The sequence below is a fragment of the Fukomys damarensis genome, unplaced genomic scaffold (assembly GCF_012274545.1).
Source record: "Fukomys damarensis isolate Sample0158 unplaced genomic scaffold, DMR_v1.0_HiC HiC_scaffold_10, whole genome shotgun sequence".
Taxonomy (NCBI): domain Eukaryota; kingdom Metazoa; phylum Chordata; class Mammalia; order Rodentia; family Bathyergidae; genus Fukomys; species Fukomys damarensis.
In genome coordinates, this window is record NW_022900922.1 from 32,035,955 (window position 1) to 32,042,895 (window position 6,941).

A 6,941-nucleotide genomic window follows, 5' to 3' on the forward strand; every position below is an offset into this window, starting at 1 on the left:
CTGTGTGTGTGCGTACATGCACACGTGTGTTCAAAACTCGACAGGCAGACTGAAGTTCATAAGGAAGGATGACAGAGGGGTAAAATAGCTGATGACGTCTTGCAAAGTGCACAGTGGTAGGTGGACGTGCTCCCCACAGCACTGAATGCAGTTCAGTGTTTCACACAAGAGACAGACAGGCTACTGGAGTCTCCCACACAGCTCAGGAGCAAATCCACACAGAGAGGCACCTGATTTACCTCAATGGCGGGGCTACTGATCAGTGGGGATGCTGAATCAGTTAGATATGAAAACTATAGAACTTGACCTAAAATTATAAATGAAATATGAAAGCTTTCATATTTAATGGCTTTCAGGAGGTACGAAAAGCAAAACAGGTTTTCTGGTAAGGAGAAAATTTTTTTAAGGAACACACAAAGCTTAACCTAAAGGAGAAGACTGACAAATAGTATTTTTAAAATTAATAAATCTGTCCAATCATGAGAAAAACATAACATCTGAACTGAGTGAGGTTCCTTCCACAAAATACCTAAGCAGATCTATTTAGAAGTATCCATATCATTAAAAAAAATATGGACTAAGAAATTGCCAGAGAATACAGGAGACCAAGAAACACAAGAGTTAAATCCACCATGGTATCCTGGATTGAATGTTGGAGAAGAATAAGAATAGTAGTGGAAATTTGATAAAAATGGAATAAACGGTGTGGTTAATAGCATCATACCACTGTTATTTTCTGAATTTTGTATTAGATATGTTATAAACAGTTATGTAATATTCTAACACTAGAGGAAGCTAGATGGATGCCATATGGGAACACTATTAGTTTCTACTTTTCTGTAAAATTTAAATTAATTCAAAATAAATTTTTCAAAATTCAAAAAACCAGAGCCAGGTGTGGTGGGACACACCTGTACTCCCAGCACTAGGAAGGCTGAGGCAGGAGGATCACCATGAGTTTGAGGCCAACCTGGGCTGCACAATGAGTTTAAAACCAGCCTGAACTACATAGCAAGACCCTGTCTCAAACAAGCAAACAAAATAACCACCACTAACAATAAAAATTTTAAAAAACTATTCGGCAAAAGATATTACTAAGTAAAGATATAAGTCATGAGAGGGAGAAGAGATTTATCATATATAATTAAAGTAAGCTTGTGTCTAGAATATATAAAGAACTACATATCAATAGGCAAAAGGATAGCCTGTTATGGAGTTGGGAAGAGACTTGAGGTGATTTACAAAAGAGGATAGCCAAGTAGCTATCAACATACAATAAAGTTCTTGTGGATTAACTAATGGTCAACCTGGAGCACCAGCTGAACTGAATCAGAGTGGTTCGGGCATAGAAGACCCACCTGAGGACTGTTGCCAATGGCATGAAAAGAGAACTGGAGGGGAACATTGTGGGCAGTTGATTTTCTAGGAGAAGCTTGCTGCAGTCTGCTTTCCTTGTGCGAACTTGGCTGATCTTGTAGGAACACACTCTAGATCCATCCATGTAAAGCCCCACCGGTACACATGAGGCTTTGAGGGGACATTTAGACACATGCTATAACAGCAAAGTTTTGCCACCCTGTGTTTGGTTGCACACTGAGACAAATCATTGAGCTGTACATTTTCACTGGGTATTGTTTTCTCCACATGTGTCACTTTCCACAATGAAAGTCATTTTTAAAGGAAGTGTGACAGTTATTGTTGATTGTCCACTAGCTTAAGAGTTTAGTAAGGCACATTTCTGTGTGTGTCTAGATGGGTCATGATGTTCTCCATGATATTTCTGCCTTGGAGCCTGCTGACCATAACTGAGACCTTTGAAACTGTGAGCCAAGGTAACCCTCTCCTGCTTTAAGTTGTGGGTCTGAGGTATTTTGTCACAGCCATGGGAAAGCTGACCAATGTGAGAGGAAATGGTAATAACAAATAAAATAAAATAATTTTTATTCAAATGTTAGTGATGCCTCACCAACTCTCTAAAACATGGAGCACCTTAGATCAATCAACATGTGGTTATTTGTCTTAAGAGTCTTATTTTCCTCTTAAAGAAGAAATTGACTTATTCCTTTTGGACTGCATCAGACACTTTTAATACAATGAGATTTTCTTTTTAACGGTGCTTTCTTTTAACCCTGGCAAATATATTTAGCAAGCTCAAGGTGTACACAGGAAGTTGTTCTTTGCTAACAACAGCAGCAACTGATTAACTATGTGGAACTTTTACCCACACATGCCTACCTACATCTACAAATTTATTTTTTAAACTCTCCTGCAGAGACAGTATGTTTGACTTTAAGGGTTGTATGCAGTCATTAGATACTTTTCCATCACAGGCTGCATTAAATGTTTTCCATTTAGAAGACAAATCTAAACAACTAGCCTTATCATTCTTAGGTTGGCAATTTAAGTACAAAATCTTGCCAGAGTTGCATCCATTAAAAGAAAACAGTCTTGGAAATTAAGCACTAATTTCCCCTCAAATGGCCTTTTCTGATTTTTTTTTCTTTCTAATTACCACTGTAATGAAGTGACCAGTATTATGGTAAGAAGTGATTTCAAAGGCAGCAATCTCTTATTATGAATCATATACTTTATTTTCTACCCTAATGGAAATCAGCCTTTAGTTATAGCAAATGCATGTGCAGACTCCATCTTGCTGATGCTAAAATAGTTTGGGAATTGCAAATCATACTTGCAGCTCACAAAAAGAGAAGACTTTCAAGTATTTCACTGCAGCAAAGCTGTGGAGGAAAACCATTGTATTTGACTTACAGCTTCAGTTTCGATCACTCTATACTATGTTGCTCTGGGCAGCGATACTCAATATCATAAAACTGCTGTATTGATGACCCACTAATGTTCTGATAAAGACAACTAGTATCAAAATAGTTGGAAAGGAGGCTTAAAAACCAGAAGCACTATTACGTATGAACCTTCATAGAGTTTTTGTCCAGCTACACCTTTCCTTTTCACTGGTGATGATATCCACCCTGCTTCTAACATACAAATACTGGATATAAAGCTCCCCTTTTTGTTCCCTGGCAAAGTGGAGCTTGACCAAAATAGCTCACTTTCAAATATTTCACTGGAATTTCTGATTTAACTTTATTACATCACAGGTGAGCACCCGATCCTTCTACATTCTCTTTTCCATCGAGTGACTGCTGTGACGGGGCTTCTCGAGTGTGAGCTGTAAGCGCAGTGACACTCAGAGTCACGCACTGAGAATACCTGCTTTATTAAACTGGCACTGCGAAGGCTGACTCCAAACTGTGATAAGCACGCACCCCATTCTTTGGTATCAAATCAGATACCAAATTAAGAAATGAGTTACGGTGTCTATCTGAAAATGAGTCATGCCGGGCCTGCAATTAGAAACTCTAGGAAAAGTACAGAAAATGATCGTGTTGACCACTCTGCTGGATTGCACATCAGACCATCTTATGCTCGGAAACCAGTAACCTCTTCCCCTGATGTCAATGCCAGTGCCGATAGACGAAATCATTTCCCTTATGTCCATCACTGGGTGCATAAGATCCCATGTTTATTCCTATGGGCTCACGAGAGTAGGAAATGCAAACTGACCCCCCCCAAAAAAAAACTACTAACCAAAAAATTTATAAACATTTCCTAACTAGGCCAAATAACTCAAATTTCATGAAGATATTCATTCTTTCTTCATCTTAAGCCAGCAGGAAGAAATCTTTCTCAAATGGTGATAGGAAACTTCTCTGGCCTAAAATACGATGTTAGGGCAACACATGACAACATCCAAAAGGTCAGAGGTTGCCAAGGAGTGGGGTAGAAGGGAGAGAGATGGCAGGAGGAACCGGTAAAGCACAGTGAAACCTTTCTTAGTGATACTATACGTCAGATTTGTGTTACTGTGCATTGTCAAAACCTGTAACTATGTAGCACCAAAAGTGAAGCTTAATGTAAACTATTGATGAAAGTTACTCATTGAACATTGATATTGATGTATTAATTACAACAAATTGCCACACTAATAAAAGACATTGATGATAAGGAAACTATACATGGCTGGCTGTGGGTGCGTGTATGGAACTCTGAATACTAGCTCAATCCTCTAAATCTAAAATTGCATCTTTACAAAGTCTAGTAAAAAAATAATTCCCAGAATGGGAAAATCTATGATGATAAGGAGTAGCTCACTGGTTACCTAGATTTAGAGGAGAAGGATTAGGAAGCAATAGGTAGTGTTTTTGATTTGATCAAAAATGATCTAAATTTGATTGTGGTTGTCATTATAAAACTATGTCAATGTGCTAAAATCTCTGAAATCCCACATTTTAAGTTTGTAAATTGCGTGGTATGTAAATTTCAGTTCAATAAAATTGTTTTTAAAAAGAAAGAAGAGCCAGGGATTTAGCTCAGTGGTTCTCCCATTTGCCTTGCAAGAGCAGGGTCCTGAGTTTGATCCCCAGTATCAAAAAAAGAAAGAAAGAAAAAAGGAGAAGTTAGGAATGAAGAAACCTATCACCATAGACAAGATCAGTATGTAAACCCACACTCCCTAAGCTTGCCCCCAAATCATGTGAGTTATGCATAACATTGAAAACATTGCAAAATATGAATAGAACTAAAACAAAAACTACTTTCTGAAATTTTATGATTCCTATATATATCTGAGCCATGTCAGAAAAAATGAAATACAACAGAGGAAAGGCAGCATTTATCCTAAAGGTTTTTTAATAAAAACGAGATATTCTCATTTTACAAGATCTAATTCCTTATTTTGAAAAATTGAGGAGGAAGAAAGTGAAAATAAAATACAATAATTTTAAATATTAAAAGATACAAATCCATCGTGACAAGGATGTTGAAGTCTAAGACCTAACAAGCCAGCACTGAGAGATTGGACAGAGTTAGCAAAAGCGACATAAAACTGCAGAAAATTAAAAGCAAAGGAGGTTCTGGTAGTTCAGTGTGCCTGAAACTCAGATTTCAATGAGAGGGCTACAGATAGAAGCAGGGGAACTTGGCATTTGAGTTTGGCCTTTTGAGAGTAAGAAGCCAATTATCGAGATTTCAGCAGTGTGCTTCGGGAATGAGAGGGAAATGGGGCTGAAGGAGGGAGTGAGAAAATATGTTAGTATAATGACAACTGGACTTGATGAGGGCTGGAATGAAGGGAGACAAAGTCTCCTCTTTGAGAAGTATTCAAGAAGAGAGAATAGTAAAACTGGATGAACAAGGAGAGAGAGAAAGTGTTTGAGAATGATACCCAAGTACCACTGGGGACACTGGGGAAAGAGAGAGAACAGCTGGGAGATGCAGAGAGCAAGATGTGGGGAAGACAGTGAGTTTAGTTTGGGACCTGTGGGAATCAGGTTTCTGTAGGTCATCCAGGCAGAACTTGTCCAATAAGAAGAATGGGGTCTGTGGTTCTGCAGATGCAAATGGCCTGTATACCAGGCATGAAGTCACCAGGCTACACACAGCCGTGGAAAGTGCATGAGATCAGCTAGGGCATGATCCTTCCATGTCCACAGAGAAGGAAGGAGGAGGCCCAAGGACAACACTGAGAAACACCAGCATCTAATGCACAAGGAGAAGGAAATGATCCTCCAAGGAATCTAAAAGAGCAGGAAAAGAAAGATTCAGAAGGCTGGTGCCATAGAAGGCAACAGAAAAGAAATGTTGTGTTCTGGTGAAGAATGTCACCAAGTATTTTCCTTCCTCATTTCTACAGTATTTTAAAAAGTCATAAAAGAAAATGAAATTGTGTGCCATATATCTTCTAACTTTGAAATATTAAAAATGTAGCTGAGTTAAATCAATCTAATGATAATGGAGTGCCAAGTAAGAATTAATTTAAAAATTGTTGTATCCAACTTCGTAGCACTCGAGCCTAAGAGAAGAAATACTGCTGGCATCTCTTGGCGTGATTTACCGCACCACCACGGCTTATACATTTATGAACTTAGGAGAGGAAAAGTAAAGCTAAATAATGTTGCACCAGCCTCGGAGTCTCAGGACCAGGGTTTAAATATGATTCCTGTCACTTACAGGCTGTGGGCAAAGAATTTAACCTTTCTGAGGTCCAAAAGGGAAGGCAAATTCTGAAAATTAAATGTTAAGCATAATTTTTATAATTCAATTGCCATTCAATAATTCCTTGTTGTAGTCATTGCATACATCCAAATCAGGAATGTTGTAGTATTCTGGAGAGTAGCAAATAATTTTTTTATCATGACAGATCATCACAGGCAGAATATAGGTAAACCCAGATCACAGAAGTTCCTGCCTTCTCCGTGAAGCTCTCGGCACAAATGCATGCAGTAGTTGGCTGAGAACTCCTAATGGCCATGTTAAGTGAAATTATTGGAATGCAAATTAACATTTTCACTATACTGTTAACTTTATTAAAACTTGAGATTTCCCCAAAAGCACTTTTCTTATTTTTGTGGTACCGGGGATTGAACTTGGATCCTTGTACTTCTGATGCAGGCGCCAGAGCCACTAAGCTAAAACCCCAGCCCCAAAAGCATTAATTTTTATTTGTTTAGTGTTCAGTCCATGCCACAGTTGTCTGATAGGTAACAAAAACACATCAAAGGGCTTCTCCCTCACAGACCCCAGTGTGTAAATTTCTCACTGAGCTGGAAGGTAACCACTGTATTGCATCCTAAGCCTTTGTAGTAAATAACAGAAGATACATACAACCCATCAGCACAGCAAACAGTGTGGTATATTACATATTGCTGTCTCACAATTTCCATGGCAAGGAAAGCTGGAAGCCCATTCCTTAGTCATTTTGAGGGAGAAACAGTTTGGTTGTTAAAAGTGATCTGAAAAAAAAAAAAAAACACATATCCCTTGACACTTAACTGTAATTTTGTATTTTATTGTGGTTTTCTCTTTAGGCAGATTAATTGAGACATATACACATAATTTAGTAAAATTCACTTTTCCATATATAT